At 43.6% G+C, this 16386-nt stretch overlaps 1 protein-coding gene and 1 pseudogene across 1 annotated transcript in view; one reads left to right on the top strand and one right to left on the bottom strand.

Annotated features, from left to right (window-relative positions):
- ERC2 (ELKS/RAB6-interacting/CAST family member 2) overlaps positions 1–16386 on the top strand; it is an 877079-nt gene that overhangs the window by 305714 nt on the left and 554979 nt on the right. The window lies entirely within an intron of this gene.
- LOC103290412 (proteasome activator complex subunit 2-like) lies at positions 4045–4794 on the bottom strand (annotated as a pseudogene).

Below are 16386 nucleotides of genomic sequence, written 5' to 3'. Positions count from 1 at the left end.
GTAAAGTAAAATTAAATCTAAAAAGGCAATCGCTAAAAAGTTAAAAGGAAAATTAACCTATCTGTATATCTGAGTGGTGGTATAACCACACAGAGCAGTTCTATTCCAAGTGACTTTAAAACACAGTACTTTTGAGTGTACAATTCTATTGCGACATAATCCAGAACAAAAAAATCCGCAAAAAATCTGAAAATTTTTTCAGTATTTATATTATTGGCTATAGTTTGAGTATTATTATTCTAAGGCATAATAGAAGAGTGTGTGTGAAGAGTGGGATAAAACAAATGACTGTTTCTGTTGGTGTTAGTAAGAGCTTGGATTTTCAGAGCTTGGGGGAAAGGAAATACAGATATATAATTGCTGAAGTTAAGTAAAATTACTGTAGGCTTAGGAGCAAATAAAAAAATTTGTCCACTGGACAAAGAATTTGAGTATTAACAACACATAAAATAACTAATATAAAACCTCTTTTGTAGATACTAGGGAATCAACACATTATTTTGTAGACTGATAAATAAGGGAAAGAAATGAGTAATCATTGTAATTCTTTCACATAAATTGTATTTCAGGGTAGTCAAAGAGTTGACAAAGAGAAGATTCTCTTTATAGCTAACAAATGAAGAAAGAATACTAGACTCTCACTATTTTGTAACTCTGAGGATAGAGCTATCAATGGCTATCACATCAAATATTAAATGCCTCCTGATAGATGCACACTCTGTTGCCAGAAAACAAAACCAGAATCTTACCAGAAATACAGAAGATAAAGAGAAAATTGGCAAACAACTCTAAAGGTTGCAGTGAGCAAGCTCTCTACCATGGGATACTCTTCCAGTACAGATGACCCTTTTTTTTTCTTCTTCTTTCAAGGAAAAAGAGAGAGAGATAGAGAGGGAAACTGAAGATTAAAAACTTCAGAGACATATTAACCAATCATAATGCATGAATCTTAGGGTCCTGATTCAAATAAGCAAATAGTAAAATTGTGAGCCAGCTGGGGAAATTTGAAGGTTGAACTGATGACAGTAAGCAATCATTGGTAAATTTTTCTAAGGTGTGTTGATGGACTTTTTTCCTTTAGTATAGAAAAATATCTTTTAAAGATGCATACTAAAATATTCACAGATGAAATTATATAATATCTTGGATTTGATTTAAAATAACTAGGGAGCTAGCCGGAAGGAGAGTGATTGGGGTCCTAGAAAAGGCAAGAGTAGCCAGGGTGGAAAATTGTTGAAGAAGGGGAATGAGTACATGAAGATGTATTATATTCTTTTCTGTACTTTTATATGTGTTTGATATTTATACAAGAAAACATTAAACACAAAATAAAAATAAAACGACTCAGTGGCTTGCATGGATTCTTTGAAATTCTTTATCAGTGACATGGATATGCCATAAGATGTCTCCCACCTACCTTTGGAATTTATGTCTTCATTTTTACAGATGCTGTTGTTGCTAAATTATTCTAATCTTGATGGTGACCCTGAAGATGATTTCAGGCCTTTTATCGAGCCAGCTAACTTACACTTTTCAGAAGGAAAAAGTGCTGTTTTAACTTTCTGTAGTCTTTGTTTTATGGAGGGGGTGGGCGTAATTTGGATATAAATGACCTAGGAGAAAGCACTGGGAAATCCGATAGGGAAACTGAATCAGTTGGGCTTTTTATGTCGAAGCTTTTGGAAATCTTTTTTCAATCTAGTCAGTCACTGTAAGACTTTGCAGCTGGCTGATGTCAGGGACCTGCTGATGATTCATTCCATTTAGGCAGGGTCAGTTCACAGCAACTTCCCTGGAAATGGCTTGGGCTGCCAGGCGCAGACATCGGCCACATGATTTTTGCTTGACATCATTTCTTTTACCCACATTGGTTGGTATCAGTCATCGGAGTATCTAATTTCTATTTTACTCTCAGCCTAGAGGTTTAGAAAACCTTATTTTGCCTGCTTGGATTCTTCTATTAATCTTACAATCTGGGTGTTTTCTGATTAGTAAAACGTAACTTTGACTCAAGGAATCCTAAATATTTTCCTTCCATACTTTAGAAGGAGAAAGAATGTAAAAGATGAAATACAGGTAGTAAAATCTTGTTAATTTTATTACTTCTCCATGCTAATTTTTTTTTGAGGCCTCTTAAATGCTATAAAAGGTGAAGCATATTCGATGTGGACTTGTTAGAATGTGTCAGCGTGTGTTTTGTAAATTGAGTTCATTTAAATCCCAGTCTAGAAGAACTAAGCCAGTTTTCTCTAGAAAGTGAATTTCAAAGTAATGCCACATATTGGATGAAATACAATAGAACTAAGATCTTTATCAAAATGTCTTAATGTACTGTAGAGTGTATTTGAAAACATAAAAAAGGAAGGTATTCCCATTAAATTATGTGAGATTTGAGGGAGAATTAAGACATGGGCGATTTGAAAATACTTTCGTTCAGTTGTAGAACTTGAACAGATACATTTTTGGCAAGCTTATTTCCAATTCTTTCTTTGCTTTGGGTATATATTTTTGTTCATTTCTCCACATATCTTTAGGTCCTGGTAGACATTTATTTGTGTTCATAATCCCAGGATGACATGGCCTCCGTCACTTTTTCTGCCCTCTCTCAGCATAGTCGTTAACATTGAGTTTCCAGAATTGTTCTCGAACTTGGCTGTACACTTCTTGAGGTGGAGCCATCTTGTCTTCCATTTTTCCTACTTCTGCAACATCTAGCATTGCTCAATTTACTCTCTTTAGCTGTTGAAGGTGTGGGTTTATGTCAGGGGTGGAGAACCTTTTTCCTGCCAAGGGCCATTTGAACATTTATAACATCATTCGGGTGCCATACAAAATTATCAGCTTAAAAATTAGCCTGCTCTATTTGGTCCAACATTTAATTAACTCACCCCTAATGCCTTGGCAGGGCCAGAGCAAATGATTTAGTGGGCCTTCTACAGCCCGCAGGCTGATGTTACCCACTCCAGCTTTATGTCAAGGAATCTTTTTTCTTTGTTATTGGGGTGACATTGGTTAGTGAAATTACATAAGATTCAGGTTTATAATTCTATAACACTTCATCTATCTACTATTGTGTGTGTTCACCACCCCAAGTCAGGTCTCCTTCCATCACCATTTATCTTCTGGGAATGTTTCAGAGCCCAGGAAGGTGCCCCACTGACTGACCACTATGGGAAAGTGAATGTAGTTTTACACTTACTTTCATTTCATAATACTTTGCTATGATGCCAGTCTTTTAGAGAGAAATTATTACACAAAACCTTATTCTGGCCTTTGATTATCTACAGGATGAAATTTGTAATTCAACTTAGGAGCATTTCTAAAGCTCACAGGTCTTATGTATTTCTTTTGGCAAACGAATACTTTGTTACTGACTAGAGGCCCGGTGCACTGGTGGGGTCCCTTGGCCTGGCCTGTGCCTTCTCGCAATTTGGGACCCCTCAGGGGATGTCAGAGAGCTGGTATCGGCCTAATCCCTGCAGGCCAGGCCGAGAGACCCCACCAGTGCATGAATCTGTGTACTGGGCCTCTAGTATGCATATAAGATCTTTGGTTAATCTCTTCCCTCCCTCTTCCCTCCCCTCTTCTCTCTGAGATTCATCAGTCTGTTCCATGTTTCCATGCCTGTGGTTTCCACTTCTGCATTGAGCGTCTGCCCCCTGGTGGTCAGTGCGTGCCATAGCTACAGGCCAGTCGACCAGTCACTTAGGCTTTTATATATACTGTATAGATGGTTAATATAATTGAAGTGTTGTTTTTCCCCCCTTAGGTACTTGCAAGTGAAAAAATTAGTGGAATGAAATTACTAATGGCATTAATGCAATTTGACACATTTTGCCAACAGGACGTCTTATATATCACTAGCTGACACAGTGGTGGCGGATCATGTTTATTAAACATTTACCACATGCCAAGCCCATTTGTGATGTCAAATTATCCTCATATGAGTCCTATGAGGTTGGTGATACCTGATTTTGATGGGCTTTCTTTTCTCTCTCTCTTTTTTTTTTCCACACAAAGTATTGGTAATTTATTTTTCTTCTTGCCCTGGGGTCAGTATATAGATGGCTTCTCTTCACCCTTTGGGTTGACAATTTTCTCCAGGTTGCTGCTAATGATATGATAAAGCTCAGCATAGAAGGCCCTTAGGTCCAGCACCATGGATCCGAGCTCCCTATCAGCTGCCTCATCTCACTCCTGCACCAAGGCCCGGTAATCCATTACAAGGGTCTCCTTAGAGGCCTTGGCCACAGCATTCCCACGTTCTGAGAAGTACTTGGAAATGGTTGTCTGGAAGGCTTCTACTTTGGTCTTGACTGCATTCACCCTCTCCAGCACCTTCTCCTGGATTGCTACCCCAAAGTCATTTCCATCCGCAATCTTGGGGATCAGGTGCTGGATCCACGTGATCACCAGAATACATTTTTCTTTGAGAGTCCAGACTTCTGGCTTAACCAGGGCAAGCAGGGCCAGGAGCTTCTCATTCCCAGGGAGAAAGCCACACTTAGGAACTTCTTTCTTCTTCTGCTTACCTGTTTCTATCTCATCATCTTTGGGTGGAGGGTCTGGAATAGGGATGTCCAGTGAGGCTCGGAGAGAGGTCAGGTCAGCCACATTGAGGGACTCCTCTTGCAAGAGCTGATTCAGGTATGATCTTCTGTGGCAAGAATCTGTAGAGGAATTCCTCAGTCTCATGGAAAAGATTTTGCCTGAAGACATCCACCTGTTTGCGGGCTTCCCCGCTCAGGCGCATCTCACAAGGCTTGGCCATGCTGCTCCAGTTGCTAGATCTCGGGTCTCTGGGCTCACCTCTTGATGGGCTGTCTTATTTTACAAAATTTGTATATGTGCAAAGTGGCATAGTTAAAATAGACTTTTATTTATTTTTAAATTATAAAGTAATGCAAGAATATATTTGTATTGTCGATTTTTATAAAATTCTTAGAATAAAAAATTTTTTTAAAATGTAGAACACATTTCTCTTTTATCTTCCTGAACACACTGAAGTTATGTCCCCTTTCCAGGGGTAACCACCCTTGCCATTTGGGGGGGTGTCCTTTCATATAATTTTCTGTGTGTTTGTATACTTTACACATAGTATTAAGTGGGGATTTTACAAACATAAATGAGATCATATTGGGTATGAAAAACAATAACTTCCTTTTTTCTATTACGGTTTCTTAGAGATTCTTCTATGTTGGTCCACACAGACCTGCGTCACTGTCCACAGCTGCTGCTCACTCCTCTCACTTGCTTTTAGTCAATCATTCTCCTGTTTCCAATGTTTCTATTACAAACTTGGGTTTTTGTTTGTGTGTTTGTTTGTTAATCCTCACCCAAGGATATTTTCCCATTGACTTTTTAGAGAGAGTGGAAGGGAGGGAGGAGGGGGAGAGACAGAGAGAAACACCCATGTGAGAGAGACACATGGATTAGTTGCTTCCCTCATGCACCCCGGCCAGGGCCTGGAATCGAGCCTGCAACCCAGATACATGTCCTTGACCGGAATCGAATCCGGGACCCTTCAGTCTGCGGGCCGATGCTCTACCCATTGAGTTAACCAGCTAGGGCTATTACAGACTTGTCTTAAAGAGCCGGGCTGTGTTACCGTGTGGCCTTCACCTATTTGGGCAAAACCAAAGTAGTCTTGGTCAAGTCCTGTGTTATTTGGCGGCTGTGGAGGGTGTCAGCCCTGGGGCTGGCGGAGCTGCAGGTGAGCCCATGCGGCTGTGTGGGTTGCAGGCTAGGCACACGTGGCAGTAATTTTCCCTGGTTTCTGTTGCTGCAGGGAGGAATCAGAACTGCAGGGCAGGGTGAGCGTTGTGGTCTCCCCTAGAAAAACTTGAAGTAAACTGCCCTGTTTACATTAACACCTAGTAAAAGAAAATACTAACGTTCCCAAAATAATCTTCTAAAGAGACAGCTTTAATGAGAATTTCTGAGTGAAATTTAAGTTTTAATTAAACATGCAGAGGATAAACAGTATCTTCAAAGTTCAGCCTTAAGAAGCAATAACTATTTTTTGAGAAGGAAAAGTATTTAAATACACTGACTGCCTGGGCTTGTGATCTTTGCAAGTTGGAGCATTTGTATTTTTGAAAATGAATTGCCCAGCTGGCATGGCTCAGTGGTTGAGCATCGACCTATGAACCAGGAGGTCATGCTTCGATTCCCAGTTGGGGCACATGCCTGGGTTGTTGGCTCGATCTCCAGTGTGGGGTGTGCAAGAAGCAGCTGATCATTGATACTTTCTCATCATTGATGTCTCTCTCTCTCTCACTCTCTCTTCCTCTCTGAAATCAATAAAAAAATATTTTAAAAATGAATTAAAAATCTCCGAAGTTACTTATGTCATAAAGGCATAATTAGTATGCTTTCTACGTATAGGTAGGTTCACAGGAGGCATGGGTATCTCTGAAGTAATACTCTTGGCTGTAGGGAAAGCCATTTGTACTTGCTGAAAATCAGGGATGTTATAATTGTCCTTATCATGTCATAACTGTATGGTTCACTGATACTCTCAAGAGTGGGACAGGAAGACTGGATGAAAATGGTTAACCTTTCTGTTCCAGGAAGATGGAAGGCTGGGAAAGCAGCATCTGTGGGCTGCACTCTTTAAAAACCTTGTTTTAGTAAATTGTGATTAGCAGTCTTGCAAAATCGATGATGCATTGACATGTGAGAAAACTGTGGCCTCAAGAAATACAGTAAATATCTGAAAGGTGTAGCTGAGAAGTGGTAGTGCAGGATTTCAACCCCAGTCTGGCCTGTCTCGCTGCTCCTTCAGCTATGTTTGTTTGTTTTGTTGTAGTAATAGTATAGTAGGAGCCTCCTAAATGAAAAACTTGAAATAACGTGACCTATGCATGGGGCTGTGGAAGGGAACAATTTAATGCATGGAAAATTCTAGCCTCATTTTTGTTTGTTTTTCTTTTTGAATTTATCAGAACTTTTACTACCAGGAACTAAAACAACCTTCCTTCCTTATGGTAGATACAGTATCGTGATTTATATTATTAAACTAGAGGCCTGGTGTACGAAATTTGTGCATAGGTAGGGTCCATAGCCTGGCAGGCGAGCAGGGCCAATCGGGGCCTTCTGGATGCCAGCCGTGGCCTTCCTTCATTTCACACTGCCCCCTGGTGGTCAGTGCATGTCATAGCAAGCGATTGATCTCCTGTGGGGACAATTTGCTTATTAGGCTTTTATATATATACTAGCGTTCCCGTTGCAGGAAAAATCCTGCAATAGGGTTTCCTGCTTTTCCCTTCTCCCCCGGCCTCGCCTCTGCTTTTCCCTTGTCCCCCGGCCCGCTTTCTCCGCCAGCCCGCCTGCTTTTCCCTTCTCCCCCGGCCCCACCTCCGCTCCTCCCTTGTCCCCTGGCCCGCTTTCTCCGCCAGCCCACCTGCTTTTCCCTTCTCCCCCGGCCCCACCTCCGCTCCTCCCTTGTCCCCTGGCCCGCTTTCTCCGCCAGCCCACCTGCTTTTCCCTTCTCCCCCGGCCCTGCCTCCACTCCTCCCTTGTCCCGGGCCCGCCTTCTCCGCCAGCCCGCCTGCTTTTCCCTTCTCCCCCGGCCCCGCCTCCACTCCTCCCTTCTCCCCCCCCCCCCCCCCCCCGCTTGCTTGCTTCTCCGCAGCTTTGCTCCCTTCTGCAGCTCTTGGCTTCCTTCTATGCTGTCTTGATATGCAAATTAGCCGACATCTTTGTTGGGATAATTTGCATACTCGTCCTGATTGTTTGGTGGGCGTAGCGAAGGTGCGGTCAATTTGCATATTTGTCTATTATCAGGTAGGATATATATACACACACACTAGTGGCCCAGTGCACAAAATTCGTGCACGGGGTGGGGGTGTTCCTCAGCCCGGTCTGCACCCTCTCCAATCTGGGACCCCTCGAAGGATGTCCTACTGCCGGTTTACAGGGATCGGGCCTAAACCAGCAGTCGGACATCCCTCTCGCAATCTGGGACTGCTGGCTCCTTACCGCTCACGTGCCTGCCTGCCTGCCTGCCTGCCTGATTGCCCCTAACCACTCTGCCTGCCGGTCTGCTCACCCCCAACTGCTCCCTGCCACCGGCCTGCTCGCCCCCAAATGCCCCCTTCCAGCCTGATCACCCCCACCAGCCTGATCACCTCCAACTGCCTCCCCTGCCAGCCTGCTCACCCCCAACTGCTCCCCCCTGCTGGCCTGCTCACCCCCACCTTCCCTCCCCACTGGCCTGCTCGCCCCCAACTGCCCCCCTGCTGTCCTGCTCACTCCAAACTGCCCCCCTCCCCCGCTGTCCTGATCACCTCCAACTGACCCCCACTGACAGCCTGCTCGCCCCCAACTGGCCCCCCTGTTAGTCTGCTTACCCCCAACGGCCCCTTCCCCCACCTGCCTGATCACCCACAACTGCCATCCCATCCTGGCCTGATCACCCACAACTGCCCTCCCCTCTTGGCCTCTAACTGCCTCTACCTCGGCCCCTGCCACCATGGCTTTGTCCAGAAGAACGTCCAGAAGGTCTCCTGGAAGGTCTCCCAGTCTAATTAGCATATTACCCTCTTATTAGTATAGATAGAGGCCTGGTGCATGGATGGGGGCTGGCTGGTTTGCCCTGAAGGTTGTCCCGGACCAGGGTGGGGGTCCCGCTGGGGTGCCTGGCCAGCCTAGGTGAGGGGCTGAGGGCTGTTTTCAGGCTGGCCACACCCCCTTCATGGTGGGGGTCCCCACTGGGGTGCCTGGCCAGCTTGGGTGAGGGGCTGATGGCTGTTTGCAGGCTGGCCAACCCCCCAAGCGGGGACCCTCACCCCATGGGTGAGGGGTTGAGGGCTGTTTTCAGACTGGCCACACCCCCTTCAGGGTGGGGGGTCCCCGCTGGGGTGCCTGGCCAGCCTGGGTGAGGGGCTGATGGCTCTTTGCAGGCTGGCCACGGCCCCCCGTGACCCAAGCTCCCAGCACCTCCTTTTTTGCTTTTTTTTTTTTTCAGCATCTCCTTGAGCAGAGGCCAGGGCTGGCTGGAAGCAGGTATCTGGGATTTATTTATCTTCTATAATTGAAACTTTGTAGCCTTGAGCGGAGGCCAGAGCCAGCCAGGGTGGGCGGGAAGCTTGGCTTCCTCCATCGCCGGGACAACCCAAGCCTCCTGCTCGCTCCAGCTCTGTGGCCACCACCATCTTGGTTGGGTTAATTTGCATACTCGCTCCTGATTGGCTGGTGGGCTTGGCGTGTGGGCATAGCGGAGGTATGGTCAATTTGCATGTTTCTCTTTTATTAGATAGGATTCACTGGCCAACTGTGCTCTAAAACAGACTTTAACAATTCTGAAGGTTAATTCTTAAGGTTATCAGAGGTCTGGGCAAGCAAAACGGCAGATTTTTCCTGAGCAGTCTGCTGACCCCTGCTCTTCAATATAGCTCCCAAATGTGGAGGATTTGGATGAAATAGTTGCTAAGAGTTTTTCACATGGACAACTCCTCAAGTCTGCAGAACTCCTTCCAGCATATGATACTAAGGTCATTCTCCCAGGAGCCACTGTGGATGTTCCCTCCATCACTGCCATGTGCTCCAGGACTGCTTCCTCTTCCCGCCCTGATTCCTTACTTACACAGTTACAAAATTACAACCAAGGTGAAAAATTTTTCACCTCCCCAATATTTCTATTTTGGCTTCTAATTTCAACACTGCAATTTCTCTCCTTCCCTCCTCTCTCCCTCCCTCCTTCCATCTCCATTCCTTCCTTCTTTACTTTTGATATCCTTTCCAAAAGAAACTAAATAACCAAGTTCTCTTCTTTTTCTACTCAGCTTGTAGCTTGCTTCCCCCAAATTGCCTCCACTGAACCTCAATGTAACCTGTGGTTCCCGTATCAATGTGACAAGGTCCAGGCAGGTTTCTTAACTCAGAGAAGTCAGCTGAATGGAGACGGTTGTAATTGGAGAACAGACACTCAATCTAAGGCTGATTCTTGCCCTCAGGAACTAGAGTTCCAGTGTTGCCAGATATTTTGACTTTAAGAGAAGCAAGAAATCTAGACTTTTTTTGGGGGAGGGGTGGGGTGGGAAACCTCTATTTTTCCAATGCTGAAAACTAATTAAAAATTATTTTGCAATAGTGTGCAGCCAAACAAAAGACATCCAAAAGACATCTGTTAGATATCACTTGGAATCTCTTTGTAAATCAAAGAAAAAAATTGAGCTTTCTTATTGTGAAGTAATTGCTCAACTCCCTCCATACTTTCTGACTTTTCAGCTAAAGCAGTCTTGTACTTTTATTTCCCACAGATATTATCCCTAGATCCCTAGGAGGCAGTGGGGTATTCTGCTCAAGATCAAGGCTTGAATATCAGCCAAATCTGGGTTAAATTAGAGCTCTATTGCATAATAATTCTGTTACCTTGGATGGGTCATTGCAGCTGTGTGAGTCACCAATAAAAGGGACTACTAATGATCTGTCTTAAATGCTTTATGGCACAACAAATATTTATTGAATATCAACTATGTTCCAGGCACTGGGTCATGCATTGGGGATGCCACAGTTAATAAAAGCAGACATGGCTTCGGCATTTCTGGAGTTCATTACCCAGTAGAAGAGAAAGATATTAATCAAATAATCTCAGTAATATAATTTCGATGAAAAAGTAGGTTAGGTGCTCTGCCCAAACGAAAGGTGGTTCTAGGCTGGGTTTCCTGAAGGAAGAGATACAAGATCTGAGATCCGAAAGATGAGTGGGAGTAAACCCCGGGAGAAAAAGATGGAATAGCATTTCTGGCCAAATGGTCCAGTGTATGCTTTCTTTCCAAGGCAGTGAAAGCACCCTGATATTATGCAACCTGATTAAATCACGATCTAAATCCAGGGCAATTTTACATGGTCCCATTTTGATGAATACTGCATTCTCATAGAGAAGCATAAACGTGCTGTTTCTGCTCTGTAGCTCTCTATCAGGATTCCTTTGTCAAGTGCAATAGTAATTATATCAGGCTAGAGGCCCAGTGCACGATATTTGTGCACTGAGGGTGGGGGGTCCCTCAGCCAGGCCTGTGCCCTTTTGCAGTCTGGGAACCCTCGGGGGATGTCCGACTGACATCCTTAGCGCTGTCGCAGAGGCGGGCCGCTGCGCTCGCCAGCCCTCAGCCCAGCTTGTGGCTGAGTGGTGCCCCCCCTTCCCCCTGCTCCCCTTCCATGGAAGCGCACTGACCACCAGGGGGCAGCTCCTGCATTGAGCATCTGCCCCCCCTGGTATTCAGTGCATGTCATGATACTGATCTTTCCACCGTTCGGTTCAGTCAATTTGCATATTACCCTTTTATTATATAGGATGGTATAGTCTAGGTCAGTGGTCATCAACCGGTGGTTCGCAGACCACTGGTGGTCTGTGAGGTCCAAAATGTTGGTGACCGCTGGTCTAGGTTTTGCTGAGGTAACAACCGCAACATTTTAATGGTTTAAAGTAGAGGTCAACAACTATGACCCACAGGCCAGATTCTGCTGCTGCCTCCTTTTGTAAATAAATTTTTATTGGAGCACGGCCATGCCAGTTCATTTACATACTGTCTAGGGCTGCTTTCCTACTACGATGGCAGAATTGATTAGTTGGGACAGAGACTATAGAGCCCGCAAAGCCAAAACTATTTACTTCCTGGCTCTTTACCAAAAACTTCGCAGTCCCTTCTTAACAGTGTGGTAGGAGCCTCCTCAATGAAAAACTTGAAATCACATGACCTTCGCATGGGGCTATGGAAGGGAACACTTTAATGCATGGAAGAGACCTAGCTTGGTACCTGCATATAATATGCTGCTGCTGCTATTTATTGTTATTCCTAATGTTATCTTCTTTCTTTTTGTTATCTTCTTAGAAACCCCTGTTCTAACTGCTGAGCCTCATGCTAGTATGTCTTATGTCAGTATTATTACTGCCATTACTAACAATAATGCTTCACATGTATTACTCACCTATGGTGTTTTACACATTATGCTGGGAGCTTTGTGTGTCATCTCCTTGAACCCTTACAACAGTCCTCTGAAGGAGAGATATCCCCATTTTATGGGCCCTGCTCATATTAGTAACAGACACTACCACTCCATGGGCTGAGCATTTACTCTGTGCCCAAGCATGTTGCTCACGTCAGTCATAGGTCCTTATAAAACGATTTTATTTTCTAGACAAGAAATCTGAGGCCCAGAGGTGAGTAACTTGCTCTGGACCACACACTCTGAAGTGGTAGAGCTGAGATTCTAACTCCTGCCTGCTTAACACCAAAGCCCTTGCATATACTGTCGATCACTATGCCATACCATGTCCCATGGTTAATCCAGGTAGAGTGGGTAAAATGACTGCCTCAGTCATCACTGTGGCCAGGGTAGCCCATTCCTTTTTCCTGGGACAGCATCTCTGTTGCATTTTTTTTCTGCTCAGAGCAGTCTTGACTTTTCCTTCCCACTGTCAAATCTGCTCACCTCTAAACTCCTGTATCTTAGAGAAGCTGGTTCTTGTTGCCATAGTGACTGCTCCCAGCCTGTTTTGAACATTTTGCACTGCTCATTGGGTGCTGAAATGACAATACATTGTAGACTAGGATGAGCTCCTTGCACAGAGCAGGCGTTCATTTGGTGTGGTTTTTCCCGTGTATTTCGTGAGCTGCAACTATGATTTCTTGTCCTTATTTCGAATATCTTACTGAGCACTTTATATGTGGCAGGCCTTATGCCACATACATGCTACCACTTTCACAGCACCCTTTCGAAGGGATCCTCTTATCATCCTGATTTACATTTGTAGAAACTGAGGCTGGCCAAGGTCACTGGACTAGGGAGGGTGACGTGGGTGTGCAGTACCGGAGTGTCCACCAGGGCCAAGCTCTTCACTGGTTCACCTCGTGATTGCTGAGGACAGCCATTGAGGACAAAGCTGTCCATCGGGCCAGTTGTCTTTGTCTTAGCAGCTACTTATATGGAATGGAGTCCAAATGGGTCCATTCTAAGGATTATGTCAAATTCACATTGACCTGGAGAGTCCAGGCAATGGCCCATTACCGAATAAGTGACAAAGCACAGTGGATGGACAATTGCAATGTATAATTTTCAAACATGACCAGAATTATCAATTCCATTTACCAGGCATTGAGCACCCGCTATCCACTGTGAGTGCGCACTGAGCTGAGCATAGCGAGGGCCAATGCCCGAGGCAGTCCTACCCTCCTCGGCAGTGCGTCGTCCACTCCAGGAAGAGGCCACCCCCTATTAAGAGCAAAGACTTTGTGTGTGAGGAACCCAGGTTCTAATCCAGGCTCTATCACTAGACAAATGATGTGATCTTTGGAAATTTGCCTAATTTTTCATAACCTTAGTTCTCTCAATAGCAAAACAGGGATGATAGGAATACCTGCCTCCAACCTTAGCCTCCGTATTCCATGATAGGATGCAGGTAAAACATTTAGCACAGTGCCCGTCAAAGACAGAACACTATGAGGTCTCAACTATTAATAGAGCTTGTATGCTGAGCCCTGTCAAGTACTATAGTTTAATTCTCAAAATGGATATTAACATCCCCATCTATAAGATGGAGAAGTGAATATTTGGAGTTGCTTCATAACTCAACCAGGGTTTTATACCAAGAGAGGCGGAAAAGCATTTACTGATTTTTCATGGATGCCTCTTGGGGATCACTTCCCTGGAAAACCAAATGGCTTTGGTCTATTTTTCCTGATGCTGCTCAGGTTTCGTTGTTAGGTCATGTGTGCGGGCATCTTAGAATTCTGCAGTCAGGAGGAATGGAGTGCTGACCTGGTAGTGGAAATAGTAAATTTAGGCTCTCTCCTCCCCTCCCCTCCCCGCCCCACCCCAAATATCAAACATGCATTATCTTCATCATGGTAAAGTACTTTGTAACCATTCCTACTGGTTTTCTCATAATGTAAGAAGTTAGCTAAATGCATGAACTCTGCTTTCCAGTTTATCCCTGAACTTACATATTTTAAATTGTGACTTTAAAACTCCAGGATCATCTTTTAATAATGACAACCAGCCAGAACTACATTGTTTAACATGATACTCCCCTTAGTGATTAAAGAGAAATCGATAGCCTCTCTAACAGCAGTTTGGTACCTGTGTGTATGAGTGTGTGTGTTTCATTCAAGGCTTATTACTCTCTACTAATGTGCTATTGGCCAGGATTACTTAATTAAACATGACTCAAAAGTTTGCCTTAATGCTTTAACCTAGTGACAGAAATTGCTTACCACGATTTCTTGGCTGTATGCTGCTTTTGGAATGGCAAGAAAGCAGAGTCAGGGAAATACATTCACTCTGTTAAATCTTTATTTATTTTCTAAGGAGTGAGAGAGCATTTTTATCCAAGTGATGAGAACCTCCTGGAATTGATTGACTTAAATTAGCTTGATTGCTTTTTATCAATCGCAGCTGCACTGTTTAGCATAAAAATGCAAAACATCTAAAAAGCATTTGCCTCGCAGCATACTAGAAAGATGTTTTTAGTTAGTTTTAAGATGTTTCAAATTTTTATTCTGCACAGATTCTCTGAGAATGTATCCAGAACATATCTGGTTACAGAGAATTAGTACAGATATTGTAAACTTTGAGAAAATGAATTAAAGAAAATATGCTGTTTTATGAATTACATATTTAGAATTTGGGCTTTTTAGCTTTTAAACGTCTCTCGTTAAGTTAAACAGTTCAGCAATATTTGTTGCAGTGGCCGAGCCAAGCAAACCACTGCTAAACATTAAAAAACAGTCTTTGGAACTTTTCACATAATGAGCCATTTGGCCTTTCTTGCGGAGCCGGGACATGGTTCACTGGAATCTGGCTGTTGTAAAGTTAGGTAAAACCGGCTTTGTCTTGAAATCCTATGAATGAATTTCAGACCATCATCTTTGTTTTCTCCCGGGCTTAGATGGTTTAATGACGAGTATGAACAACTAACGAAATGTCTTCTTGTGCAGGTGCTGCTGAGAGTGTTTGCTCCGTAAGGCCCTCTGCTTCTCTTTCTGAACAAGCCGCTGTGTTTCTGACTTCTCCTTATTTGGCAGATTTTGCCTTTTGGTTCTTTCGGACTTCATTAACACCAAAATCAGAAGGCACATTCTAGGAGTTGATGAGAGAGAGGGGGAGAGAAAGAGAGAGTGAGCTGGTTGCTTGTCTTCTTGTTTTTGTCAAAACCATCTACTGGCCTTGGATGATAGAAAGCGAATCTCCAGCAGACACCAGAACTGAAGGGCAGGGCGCCAGTTCATAGAACTAACCCTAATCCTAACCCTCACCGACCCCCAGGGGCAATTTCCTTCAGCATAAGCTCTGGGTTGCAATTCATGCCTGAAAACATATTTTCCCTTTAAACATATTTTTTCAAGTGGAGTACCAATATTTCTTTGTTGGACATTTTGGAAGTCTGTGATGTTAGAATGGCACATTCCTACCTTGACTCTGCTGATTTTTCTCCTACTGTAAAGGCTATGAAGGGTTACACTCCTGGGTCTGTAATGAGGATGTCAAGGTCTCATGCCCTCAACTGGAGAGCGAATTGGAGTCCTTGAGCCATTGTCAGGCTGTGGGCTTCCCCCCACAGCCCTGTGAAAGCACCTGGTAGGGAATGATCAGCTCAATAATCAGAAGAGGCAGGGGTATTCCACAGGAACGGGTGGGCATCCTAATAAGAGCAGATGTGCGTCCTGGACTCCAGAGGTGACCTTGGTAGATATGAGATTAATGAGTTCAAAGGCTTTCCATAGCTTTTCATTCTGGATAAGTCTCTGAATATCCACTTAGATTTGTAGAATCTAATAAGCCTGCATTTAGTGTCAATCATTCTACATGCTAACCTGTTTCTGTGCTGCCTATAGGCCACGTTTCAAAAATCCTCATTTCTCCCACTTTTAATGTATTATTAATGTGCTCTGGTGACATTATTAATGTTTAAGTCAATCACAGTCTTAACATTATGACAGAATTTTCAAAATTGTTTCCATGTTCCCTTCTCATCTTTGTTATGCTGTGTTCACATTATTTTTGACATGATTACTTTAATAATATACCTATAATTTAGGGTATTGTGATTTTTAACTTAACATAATGTCATTAACAGTGTGCTCATATGATTATAAGCTTCCTTATTTTTATTCTTAATCACACTGGGTGGTGTGCTTTCCCTAGCCACATTCCTACTTTTGATTGTTGCAGTTGTTTCTACAATTTTTCACTATTGTAGATAAATTTCAGTGTAAATGTGTTTGAACAGTCGGATTGCTGGGTCAAAGAATATAACCATGTTTCTAAATTGCTTTTTTAAACTTACGTACCAAATATAATGCCTTAGCAAAAGACTGATGTGAAATTCTCCACAACCGTGCTAGCACTGGCTCTGTTAAAATGTTTAGCATAACATTA

The sequence above is a fragment of the Eptesicus fuscus genome, chromosome 18, assembly GCF_027574615.1.
Source record: "Eptesicus fuscus isolate TK198812 chromosome 18, DD_ASM_mEF_20220401, whole genome shotgun sequence".
NCBI classification, from domain to species: Eukaryota; Metazoa; Chordata; class Mammalia; order Chiroptera; family Vespertilionidae; genus Eptesicus; species Eptesicus fuscus.
The sequence above is the reverse complement of the archived record's forward strand: the minus strand, read 5'-3'. Positions and strand labels throughout refer to the sequence as shown.